General features: G+C 38.2%; 1 pseudogene; it reads left to right on the plus strand.

The window, feature by feature from the left end:
- The first annotated feature begins 10,856 nt into the window (after positions 1-10,856).
- LOC127664969 (methionine aminopeptidase 2-like) lies at positions 10,857-12,342 on the plus strand (annotated as a pseudogene).
- The last annotated feature ends 464 nt before the right edge of the window (positions 12,343-12,806 follow it).

Here is a 12,806-nt window from a genome sequence, read left to right on the forward strand (position 1 = left end):
AACTGGATTTAACAGATATTTATAGAATATTTCACCCTAAAACAAAATGCCTTCTTCCCAGCACCTAATGGTACCTTCTCTGAAACTGACCATATAATTGGTCACAAAACAGAACTCAACAGGTCCAAGAAGATTGAAATAATCCCATGCATCTTATCAGATCACCATTGACTAAGGCTGGTCTTCAATAACAAGAACAACAGAAAACCCACACACACATCGAAGCTGAACAATGCTGTACTCAATGACAACTTGGTCAAGGAAGAAATAAAGAAAGAAATTAAAGACATTTTAGAATTCAATAAAAATAAAGGTACAGCATACCCAAACTTATGGGACACAATGAAAACCATGCTAAGAGAAAAACTCATAGTTGTGGGTGCCTCCAAAAAGAAAAAAAAATGTAAAGTGCATACACTAGCAGCTTGACAACACAAGCTCTAGAACAAAAAGAAGCAAATGAACCCAAGATGAGTAGATGGCAGGAAATAATGGAATTCAGGACTGAAATCTACCAAGTAGAAACAAATATAAGTGTAAAAAGAGTTTACAAAACCAGTAGAAAGTCTTTCATAGTCTCTGGTGAGAATTCTGGTGTAATTCTGATAGATCTGCCTATATATGTTACTTGACCTTTTCCCCTACTGCTTTTAATATTATTTCTTTGGCTATTTGAGAAAATCAACAAAATAGATCAAACCGTACCCAGACTAACCAGAGGGCAAAGAGACAGTATCCAAATTAATAAAATCCAAATTGAAAAGGGTGATATAACAACAGAAATTGAGGAAACTAAAAAAAAAAAAAAAATCAGATCCTACTACAAAAGCCTAAACTCAACAAAACTAGAAAATCTGGATGAAATGGGAAATTTTCTAGACAGATATCAGGTACCAAAGTTAAATTGGGATAAGATAAACCATCTAAACCACTAAAGAAATAGCAACAGTCATTAAAAGTGTTCCGACCAAAAGTAGCTCAGGACCAGATGGGTTTAGTGAAGGATTCTACCAGACCTTCAAAGAAGACCTAATATCAATAATCTTTAAACTATTCCACAAAATAAAAACAGAAGGAGCACTACCCAATTTGTCCTATGAAGCCACAGTTACACTTATACCTAAATCTCACAAAGCCACAAAAAAGAAAGAGATCTTCAGAATAATTTCCCTTATGAATATTGATACAAAATACTCAATAAAATTCTCACAAACCAAATCCAAGAACATGTCACAATGGCCATTCACCACGACCAAGAAGTCTTCACTCCAGTGATGCAGGGATGTGTCAATATATGGAAATCCATCAATGTAATCCACTCCATAAACAAACTCAAAGGAAAAAAAAAACGCATGGTCATTTCATTAGATGCTAAAAAAAAAAATCATTTGACAAAATTCAACATTCGTTTATGTTAAAAGTCTCTGAAAGATCAGGAATTCAAGGCCCATATCTAAACATAGTAAAAGCAGTACACACAAATGTGTAGCTAATATCAAACTAAATGCAGAGAAACTTGAAACAATCCAAATAAAATCAGGGACTAGACAAGGCTCCCCATTCTCTCCTTATCTATTTAATATAGAACTTTAATTTCTAGCTAGATCAATTAGAAAACAAAAGAAGGTCAAAGGTATACAAGTTGGAAAGGAAGAAGTTAAAATATCAATATTTACAGATGATATGCTAGTATACTTAAGTGACTCCAAAAATTCCACCTGAGAACTCCTAAACCTGATAAGCAACTTCAGCATAGTGGCTGGATATAAAATTAACTCAAACAAATCAGTATCCTTCCTATATTCAAAGGATAAACAAGCTGAGAAAGAAATTAGGGAAACAACATCCTTCACAATAGTCACAAACAACATAAATATCTTGGTGTGACTCTAACCAAACACATGAAAGATCTGTACAACAAGAACTTCTCGTCTCTGAAGAAAGAAATAGAAGAAAACCAGACAAGATGGAATGATTTCCCTTGCTCATGGACTGGTAAGATTAACATAGTAAAAATGACCATCTTTCTGAAAGCAATCTACAGGTTCAATGCAATCTCCATCAAAATTCCAACTCAATTCTTCATAGAGTTAGAAAAATGAATTCTCAAATTCATTTGGAATAACATAGAGAAAGAAATTAGGGAAAAACACCCTTCACAATAGTCACAAACAATATAAATATCTTGGTGTGTCTCTAACCAAACATGTGAAAGATCTGTACAACAAGAACTTCTAGTCTCTGAAGAAAGAAATAGAAGCCCCCACAGAATGGAAAGATCTCCCTTGCTCATGGACTGGCAAGATTAACACAGTAAATATTAATCCCAGAATAGCAAAAACTATTCTTAACAATAAAAAACTTCTGGTGGAATCACCATTCCTGACTTCAAGATGTATTGTAGAAGAATAGCTATAAAAACTTCACGATATTGGCACGTAGAAAAATGGAATAAAATTGAAGACCTAGAAATGAACCCACATATTTATGGTAATCTGATCTTTGACAAAGGAACGAAAACCATCCAGTGGAAGAAAAGACAGCATTTTCAACAAATGGTACTGGTTTAACTGGAGGTCAGCATGTAGAAAAATGAATATTGATCTATTCTTATCCCCTTGTACAAAACTCAGGTCCAAATGGATCAAGGACCTTCACATAAAACCAGATACCCTGAATCTAATAGAAAAGAACATGGGGAAAGCCTAGCGTGTGAGCACAGGAGAAAACTTTCTGAACAGAACACCAATAGCTTATGTTTTGAGATAAAAAATCAACAAATGGGACCTCACAAAAATGCAAAGCTTCTGTAAGACAAAGGACAATATCAATACGACAAAATGAAAACCCACAGGTTGGGAAAAGAGTGTTACCAACCAGATATCTGATAGAGGCCTAATATCCAAAATTTACAAAAAACTCAGAAAGGTAGACTCTAGAGAATCAAATAACCATATTAAAAAGTAGAGAAATCTCAATTGAGGAATCTCAAATGACTGAGAATCACTTAAAGAAATGTTCTACATCCTTAGTCATCAGAGCAATAGAAATCAAAATGACTCCAAGATTCCACCTCACAGCAGTCAGAGTAGCTAAGATAAAAAAAAAATACAGGTGACAGCAGATGTTGGCAATAACGTGGACAAAGAGGAACAATTTTCTGTTGCTGGTGGGACACCAAGCTGGTACAACCACTCTGGAAATCAATCTGGAGGTTCCTGAGAAAATTGGAAATAGTTCTACCTGAATATCCAGCTATAACATTACTGGGCATATACCCCCCCCCCCAAATGTTGCAGCATATAGCAAGGACACATGTTCCACCATGTTCATAGCAGCCTTATTTATAATAGCCAGAAGCTGTAAACAACCCAGATTTCCCTCAACAGAAAAATGGATATAGAAAATGTTGTACATTTACCCAATGAAGTATACTCAGTGATTAAAAACAATGACTTCATGAAATTCTCAGGCAAATGGATGGAAATAGAAAATATCATCTTGAGTGAGGCAATCCAGCCCCAAAAGAATACACATGGTATGTAATAAGTGAATAATAGCCCAAAATCTCAAAATGCCATGATCCAACCCACAGACCATATGGAGCTTAGGAGGAAGGAAGACCAGTGTGTGGATGCTTCAGTGCCTCCTCGAGGAAAGGATCATCGCAGGAGGTGGAGGAAAGATTGACCTGGGACAGAAAGAGCACCGGAGGAAATAAGTGAGCAGTATCAGGTTCTAGAGGGGATGACGAGAGGTACAGTGTCAGGAAATCCAAGAAAAATCTGTAGCAGTGTGCTGCAAAATCTAGTCTATCTTCCTTTCCCAGGGAGATCCATGAACTGCTCCCAACATCCACCCAGCCTTATTTGTTGCTTTATCTCTGGGTTTGTAGACTGATTGCAGCATGGTTAGCCTTTACTTAACAGCCAGTACCCAAGTAAAAGGGATTACATAGCATGTTTGTCTTTCTCTGTTGGGGTTTCTCTGTTAGTTTCATCTCCAGATTGTTGTTTCCCTAATTTCTTTCTCAGCCTGTTTATCCTTTGGTAAGGCAAAGGACACTGTCAATAAGACAAAACAGCAACCAACAGATTGGGAAAAAGATCTTTACCAATCTTACATCTGATAGAGGACTAATATTCAGTATATACAAAGAACTCAAGAAGTTAGACTCCAGAGAACAAAACCCCTATTAAAAATGGGGAGCAGAACTAAATAAAGAATTCCCAACTGAGGAATACTGAATGGCTGAGAAGTACCTAAAGAAATGTTCAATATCCTTAGTCATCAGAGAAATGAAAATCAAAACACCCTGAGATTCCATCTCACACCAGTCAGAATGCTTAAGATTAAAAACACAAGTGACAGCAGATGCTGGCAAGGATTTGGAGAAAGAGGAACACTCCTCCATTGTTGGTGGGATTGTAAGCTGGTACAACCACTCTGGAAATTAGTTTGGTGGTTCCTCAGAAAATTGGAAATAGATCTCCCTGAAGTCTCAACTATACCACTTTTTGGGCATATACTCAAAAGGTGTCCCACCATACCACAGGGGCACATGTCCCACTATGTTTATTGCAGTCTTATTTATAATAGTCAGAAGCTGGAAAGAACCTAGATGTCCCTCAACAGAGGAATGGATTCAGAAAATGTGGTACATTTACACAATGGAGTACTTCTCAGCTATTAAAAACAATGAATTCATGAAATTCTTAGGCAAATGGGTAGAACTAGAAAATATCATCCTGAGTGAGGCAACCCAATCACAAAAGAACACACATGGAATGCACTCACTGATAAGTGGAATAACCAGAAGCTAGAAATATCCAAATATAATTCATAGACCACAGGAAGCTCAAGAAGGAATACCAAAGTGTGGATTATTTGGTCCTTCTTAGTAGGAGGAACAAAATACCCATGGGAGGAGAAAATGAGACAAAGTGTAGAACAGAGATTGAAGGAAAGGCCATCCAGAGACTGCCCCACTTGGGGAATCCATCCCATAAACAGTTACTAAACCCAGACATTCTTGTGGATGCCAAGAAGTGCTTGCTGACAGGAGCCTGACATAGCTGTCTCCTGAGAGGCTCTGCCAGTGCCTGACAAATACAGAGGATGATGCTCTCAGCCAACCAATGGAATGAGCACAGGTTCCCAAATGGAGGAGGTAGAGAATGGACCCAAGGAGCTGAAAGGTTTTGCATCCCCAAAAGAGGAACAGCAATATGAACCAACCAGTACCCCCAGAACTCCCAGGGACTAAACCACCTACCAAAGAGTACACATGGAGGGACCCATGACTCTAGCTGCCTATGTAGCAGAGGATGGCCTGGTCAAACATCAGTGAGAGGAGAAGCCCTTGGTCCTGTGAAGGCTTGCTGTTCCAGTGTAGGGGAGTGCCAGAACAGAGAAGTGGGAGTGGTGGGTTAGTGAGCAGGGGGAAGGGGGATGGGATAGGGGATTTTTGAAGAGGAAACAAGGAAAGGGTATATAATATTTGAAAGTAAATAAAGAAAATATCTAGAGAGAGAGAGAGAGAGAGAGAGAGAGAGAGAGAGAGAGAGAGAGAGAGAGAGAGAGAGAGAGAAGGAAACCTTAACAGGCTGCCATTTTCTGTAACCAGGCAAGGCTTCCAGTGGTGAGGTGAGACTGGGACATCAACCAAGTCATAAAACTTTCAATGTACAGTGTGTCCTTCTTCCAAGATGTACTGGGGTTATGGTGGATAAAAATTTGTGGGAGACCAACCAAACCAATGACTGGTTGAATTTATGGCCCACACCACTAGAGGGAGTCAATGCTCAATACTGCTTGCATGGACAGGACCTGAAAGTTGGATGGCCCAGAGATATAGGGTAGTACCAAAAAATTAAAATTAAAACGTTGATGAAAGAAAGTCTAATGATACTCTGGTATCAGGGGTCAGTGTCTAGTCCAATTGTCATCAGAGGCTTCCTCTGCCAGCTGAAGGGAGCAGATGCACAGAACCACAGGCACACATTAGGCTGAGCTGCAGGAACTCCTCAGAAGAGTGTGTGTGTGTGTGTGTGGGGGGGTGGTATTGGAAGACCCAGAGATATGGAGGACACCAGAAGAACACAGGCCACAGAATCAACTAAGTAGGGCTCACAGGGGCTCACAGTGACTGAATAAGCAATTATGGAGCCTGCATGGATCTGTGCCAGGTTCTCTGTAATACATTGTTTTTGCTTTGCTTATGGGTTTTGTGGGACTCCCAACAATGGGAATGAGGTATCTGACTCTTCTCCCTAATCTTGGGATCCTTTTTATGACCTAGTTGCTTGCCTAGTCCAGCTGTAATAATGGGAGGTTGTGCCCAGTTTGGTTGCATCCTGTTTTTTGGCATGGGAATTGAAAGGAGTAGATGGAGGGGAGGCTGCAGTCAGGATGAATTATATGAGATAAAAATAATTAAAAAGAAAAAATAGACAGTGTTGGCAGTTATTAGATATATTCCCTTTATTTAAGGTTGGGTATAGACTGGATCATTTCATTAGCTATGTTAAAATTATTATTTAAGTTCTGAGATGCCTAAAGAAAATGTTATATTGTATAGCCAAGTATAGTGTTTCTGCTATCTTAAAATTTTCTCCTGTGTATATTCTGCTTCTTTATCTGGTATTTCACTTAGGGAATATTTAATTGTACATTTGTATATGAAACACATGCAATCAAGGACAAACTTTTCAGTGGTATCATATCTGTAAAACTGATTCAGAGGAAATATTTATTCTGGACTTAAAATATAAATGTCTTAGTAAATATCAAGGTGTGATTTAAACAGTTATCTTGGAAGCCTGAGTTTTTTTCTAGTTTTTAATAATCAATCTAGAGATATTTATTACTTTTTTAAAAAATATCACTGGAATTCTTTTCTTTTAGTATTCCCTAAAAGATAGCTCCAAGCCTTAAAGAGCATCGTGACTTACTTCATGAACAGGCAGGCATTAGACATTCAGGTCATTAATAGATCTTAAAATAATTTTTCTGGGTAAATATCAAGTTACTGCCTGATTAAGTTCTGGCAGGAAATAATGTAATTCATATGAGAGAAGAGATCCTGTAAAATTTTTGATACTCAGTGAAAGTTGTGCACATGTATTTATACATGTGTGTATGTGTATAATGTGCACACATTAAGATAAAATCAATTAGAGTTCCACATAAAAAGTTCAGATTAGAGAGTGCACATGGATTGGACCTAAGCCCTCAATTTAACATGAGTTACATTCTCAGCTACATTTTTTCTTTTACTTTTACTTCTTGCAATTATATGTCTTCATGGGCTACATTGTGACATTTCATTGCATATCTCCAGTGTGCATTGTTTAGCTTAGGATAATTCTCACACTCAAAACATCTTAATTAGTAATTTTAGAATTCTTTTTTTTAATTTATTTATTGTTATATGTAAGTATATTGTAGCTGTCTTCAGACACACCAGAAGAGGGCATCTGATCTCATTACGGATGGTTGTGAGCCACCATGTGGTTGCTGGGATTTGAACTCAGGACCTTTGGAAGAGCAGTTGGTGCTCTTAACCTCTGAGCCATCTCTCCTGCCCCCAACTAGTAATTTTAAATTGTTACATATTAGTTATCTGTCTCGGGTTTTATGGATCTACATCTACACAAATTACTTTCAATTTTATTGGCCTCTTGTCTCTGTTTAAATCTAATCTTAACAATAATAGTATAAGCTAGAATAAATACAATGATGCTTTATCATGTTATTAGTACCTGCATCTTTTAAATGATATAATGCATATAAATTTTAAATCATTCTGTACATTTTAAGTAAATATTAACATATTTCTAGAAAATTAAGAAATTCCAAAATTTTAATGTTTGATGTGTGAAATACTCTTATAAAGTAAGATGCTTCTATTATTCAGCATAGCTAGTGACTCAGTATTTACATTTTTTTTGTAACACAAAATTTTCTGTCTGCCTTTCTTTTTCAGGATACTATTTTTGAGACAACAAATTAAGGAACTTGAACCGCTAAAGAAAGGAGGATTCCTTCATGGTTTGAACATATGAATAATTGCACAGGAACTCTGTTTTATATTCATAAGAGTTGAGGTGCATTTAAGTAAACTATGGCTGAATAAGCTGCACAGATGCAATAAAAAGGGTCAGGAGTCTGTAAGAGTCAGTCAAGGGGAAAAGAATAAGACTGACTTGTAAAACCTTTGAAATAAAGCTTTCTTGTGGATGTACTTTCATGTAGTTAATAAGTTTTGTAGAGTGAAGTCATGGGAAGCCATGTGTAAAGGGCTTAGACATCTGAAACTCATCAATGCTGAGGTGGCTAAATACACAGCCTCCTACATGGAAACCTGTCTGCAATATTAGCTTTTATAATAACAGAAGGAATTGCTGTGAGGGGCAATGCTCAGAATATTTGATGTGGGATGATTGATCAAGAAATCTCACACTTTCCTACCTGCCAAGCCATGAATCCCTCAGGCCTCAGTCAAGGAGCCCTAGAAACCAGTATCGAGGACCAACAGTCATGAGTTAATTGTGAAATAGATTATAAAGAAATAAAGCCAGGAATGTGTAGATATAAATATCTACTAGTTTTTATAGATACCTTTTCAGGATAGGTAGATGCCTATGCTACAAAGAAGGAGACTGCCAACAGTGCCAAAGAAAATTCTGGAAGACATAATATTGAGGTGTTGTTTGCCTACCCTGCTTGGGTCTGACAATGGAGCAGAATTCATCTCTAAGGTAACTCAAACTTTAACACAGGTTCTGGGGACCAATTGGAAATTACATTGTGCATACAGACCCCAGAGTTCAGGACAGGTAGAGAGGATTAATCAGACCCAACTAGCAGTGACTGGGCGTCCCTCCTACCTTATGCCTTATTTAGTACTAGGAACACCCCTACACTTTGAAATTGCTCCCTTTGAAATCTTCCAAGGAAAGCCCCGTCCAATGTTGCCTAACTTTCAGTCCAACATTCTAGCTGAATATGACCAACATACGTTCTAAATATACTTGGAGGCTCTCCATAATGTCCAGAAGCAATGCTGGCCTGCCATCTGCCAGGTTAATGAGTCTGTTCCTTCCACCTAAACCCCATTGCTTTGAATCAGGTGACAGAAGTCTGGGTTAAAAGATGTAACCACATGTCTTTGGACTCTTGCTAGAAAGGACCTTATACCATGATTCTGACCATGCCAAAGCGTGGCTGTTAAGGACTCTCTTCTGGGAGAGAGTTCTCCCAGATGTGGCTTCCAGACATTGTTACAAGAGCAGTGGAAGGTCACTCCACATACCATCGATCCACTGAAGCCAGAACTTAAGTGCTTTCTGTTGAAAATCTGTTTTACTAGATATTAGAATGGATACTCCTGTTAGTTTCTTGGGCTCGTTTGCTTGAAAAACCTTTGTCCAGTCTTTTGCTCTGAAGTAATGTCTCTGGTGCTGTCTTGTATTTCTTGTAGGAATCAGAATGATAGATTCTGCTTACATATCCAGTCAGCTTGTGTCTTTTTATTGGTGAACTGAATCCATTGTTATTCAGAGATATTAATGACTAATGGTTGTTAGTTCCTGTTTTATATTGTTGGAAGTGGTGCTATGTGTTTGTGATTCTCTATTTAGGGGTGTGCTGAGAGATGATTAATTTCTTGTGTTTTCTTGGGTGAAGTTTCCCTTTTTGTGTTGGAATTTTCCTTCTATTATCCTCAGTAGGTTTGGAGTAGTAGAGAGATTTTGTACAAATTTGGTTTTCTTACGGAATATCTTGGTTTCTCCTTTTATGGTAATTGAAGGTATTGCTGGGTATGGTAGTCTGGGCAGGCAGCTGTGATCTCTTAAAGTATGCAAGACCTCTTAAAGTCTCTGTTGAGAAGTCAGGTATAATTCTGATAAGTCTTCCTTTTTATTTTTTATTTATTTTTATTATATTTTAAATTTTATTCAATATATTTTTTATTTACATTTCAAATGATTTCCCCTTTTCTGGTACCCCACTCCCCGAAAGTCACATAAGCCCCCTTCCCTCCCCCTGTTCTCCCTCCCACCCCTTCCCACTTCCCTGTTCTGGTTTTGCCTTATACTGCTTCACTGAGTCTTTCCAGAACCAGGGGCTACTCCTCCGTTCTTCTTGTACATCATTTGATGTGTGGATTATGTTTTGGGTATTCCAGTTTTCCTGGCTAATATCCACTTATTAGTGAGTGCATACCATGATTGATCTTTTGAAACTGGGTTACCTCACTTAGTATGATCCATCCATTTGTCTAAGAATTTCATGAATTCATTGTTTCTAATGGCTGAATAGTACTCCATTGTGTATATATACCACATTTTTTGCATCCATTCTTCTGTTGAGGGATACCTGGGTTCTTTCCAGCTTCTGGCTATTATAAATAGGGCTGCTATGAACATAGTGGAGCACATATCCTTATTACATGCTGGGAAATCCTCTGGGTATATGCCCAGGAGTGGTATAGCAGGATCTTTAGGAAGTGACATGCCCAGTTTTCAGAGGAACCACCAGACTGATTTCCAGATTGGTTGTACCAATTTGCAACCCCACCAGCAGTGGAGGAATGTTCCTCTTTCTCCACATCCTTGCCAACACCTGCTGTCTCCTGAGTTTTTAATTTTAGCAATTCTGACTGGTGTAAGGTGAAATCTCAGGGTTGTTTTGATTTGCATTTCCCTGATGACTAGTGAAGTTGAGCATTTTTTAAGATGTTTCTCCACCATCCGAAGTTCTTTAGGTGAGAATTCTTTGTTTAACTCTGTACTTGTCCTGCTTCCCTTGCAACTTTTAGCATTTGTTCTTCTCTTTCTTTCTCTGGCAACATGGCGGGTGTGGAGGAGGCAACGTCTTTCAGGGGCCACCTGAATAGGGACCTGGATCCAGACGACAGGGAAGAGGGAGTCTCCAGCACCGCCGAGGAAGCCGCCAAGAAGAAAAGACAGAAGAAGAAGGGCAAAGAGGCTGTGTCAGCAGTGCAAAAAGAACTTGATAAAAAATCAGGAGCCTCGGTGGATGAAGTAGTAGAACAGTTGGAGAGACAAGCATGGAGGAGAAAGAGAGAGAAGATGATGAGGAGGATGGAGACAGTGATGCTGATAGCACAACTGTGAAGAAGAAGAAGAAGAAGAAGAAGAAGAAGAAGAAGAAGAAGAAGAAGAAGAAGAAGAAGAAGAAGAGAGAACTAAAAGTTCAAACAGAACCTCCCTCAGTCTGAATATGTGACCTGTATCCTAATTGTGTATTTCCCAAAGGACAAGAGTGAGAATACCCACTCACACAAGATGGGCGAACAGCTGCTTGAAGAACCACAAGTGAAGAAAAAAAGGCCCTAGACCAGGCTAGTGAGGAGATTTGGAATGAATTCCAAGAAGCTGCGGAAGCATGTCGGCAAGTTAGGAAATATGTCATGAGCTGGATCAAGCCTGGGATGACAATGATAGAAATCTTGACAAGTTGAAAGACTGTTCCCAAAAGCTAACAAAGGAACATGGGTTAAATGCAGGCCTGGTGCTTCCACTGGATGTTCTCTCAACAACTGTGCTGCCCATTACACTCCCAATACTGGTGACACGACAGTCTTACAGTACAGTGACATCTGTAAGTCTTTGGCATACATGTAAGTGGTAAAATAATCGATTGTGCTCTTATTGTTACTTTTAATCCCAAATATGATATATTATTAAAAGCTGTAAAAGACACCACTAATACTGGAATAAAGTGTTTTGGAATTGATGTTCATCTCTGTGATGTTGGTAAGGCCATTCAAGAAGTTATGGAATCCTATGAAGTAGAAAGAGATGGGAAGACATATCAAGTGAAACCCAAACGTAACTTAAATGGACATTCAATTGGCCATATAGAATTCATGCTGAAAAAAACAGTGCCCATTGTGAAAGGAGGGGAAGCTACAAGAATGGAAGAAGGGTGTATGCCAAGAGTCTCAATGTATGCCATTGAGACCTTTGGGAGCATGGGGAAGGGTGTGGTTCATGACAACATGGACTGTTCACACTATATGAAAAGTTTTAATGTGTGACATATGCCAATAAGGCTTCCAAGAAAAAAAAAAAACACTTGTTAAATGTCATCAACGAAAACTTCAGTACCTTTGCCTTCTGCTGAAGGTGGCTCAATCACTTGGGAGAAAGTAAATCCTTAATGGCTCTGAAGAATCTGTGTGACTTGAGCATTGTAGATCCATATCCACCACTATGTGTCATTTAAGGATCATAGACAGCACAGTTTGAACATCCCATACTGCTGCGTCCAATCTGTAAAGAGGTTGTCAGCAGAGGAGATAACTATTAAAATTAGTCCAAAGCCAACTCAACGTCTTTATTTTCTAAGCTTTGCTGGAACACATTATACCACAAGTAATTTGCAACATGTTGTCTGTTTTAACAGTGGACCTGTGTAATACTGTTGATCCATGTTTAAAGGAGTTTGATCAAAGGCAAACTGTCTACATGTAATTAACCAAGGGAAAGGCTTTCATGAGTTTAATGTTAACTGTTTCTCCTATTTAGGAAATGCTGTACTGCTCACTAGTTAGGAATTACTTACACGTTTTGTTTTGAAAACTTAAGAAATGCTTTTTGGATATTTATATTGCCATATTCTTATTTGGATGCTTTGGATGACTCCATTCAGTTCTGCACCTATACCCTCTGGTATTGCTTTTTAACCTTCCTGGAAACCATTTTCTAAAAAATAAACACACTTTCAGATCTGAGAACTACAAAAAAGGTTTGTTCTTTATTCTGTACATTTAG

Source organism: Apodemus sylvaticus, chromosome 14 (genome assembly GCF_947179515.1).
Source record: "Apodemus sylvaticus chromosome 14, mApoSyl1.1, whole genome shotgun sequence".
Taxonomy (NCBI): Eukaryota; Metazoa; Chordata; class Mammalia; order Rodentia; family Muridae; genus Apodemus; species Apodemus sylvaticus.